The sequence below is a fragment of the Macrobrachium nipponense genome, chromosome 1 (genome assembly GCF_015104395.2).
Source record: "Macrobrachium nipponense isolate FS-2020 chromosome 1, ASM1510439v2, whole genome shotgun sequence".
NCBI lineage: Eukaryota > Metazoa > Arthropoda > Malacostraca > Decapoda > Palaemonidae > Macrobrachium > Macrobrachium nipponense.
The window spans coordinates 9748913-9749673 of NC_087200.1; positions in this window are offsets into that span (position 1 = coordinate 9748913).

Genomic DNA, 761 nt, shown 5'->3' on the forward strand with positions numbered 1-761 from the left:
GGAAAGTTCCTGGACATCGAAAACGATTCGTGAGATGAATTCCATAAAAACTACGGTGAAGGATATGTTTCACTCCTCACGTTAGCCATGAAGTAACATAACGGGTAATTAACGATAATAATGACATCATCTTGAAGATAAACTTACTTTATAAAGCGTATTTTAATCATTAATGACAAAACATTTAAATAATGTATTTTAATTTTAAGTATCTTGTGTTAAAGGCATTGACTTTATTTCCATAAATCAAAATTCAACAATCTGGAATCTGTGATTCTCAGTTTCTCTCGTTCTCTGTATATATACGTATATATATATATATATATATATATATATATATATATATATATATATATATATGTGTGTGTGTGTGTGTGTGTGTGTGTGTATGTATATATATTCTCTCTCTCTCTCTCTCTTTCCCTTAAATCAAAATTTAGCAATCTGCAAATTGTAATTTTCAATCTCTCTCATTCTCTGTATAGTATATATATATATATATATATATATATATATATATATATATATATATATATATATATATAGTATATATATATATATATTCTCTATCTCTCTCTCTCTCTCTCTCTCTCTCTCTCTCTCTCTCTCTCTCTCTCTCTCTCTCTGAGTCCCGAGTCCATCGCCCCATCGCACGAGAGGCTTAGCTCCGACCAAATATCGCTTTAAATGAAACTGGTATTGAGAAATATTCGTCTGCTGCAAATCTCCCCAACCTTGAACCACTTCTTAATTGTTGGCGC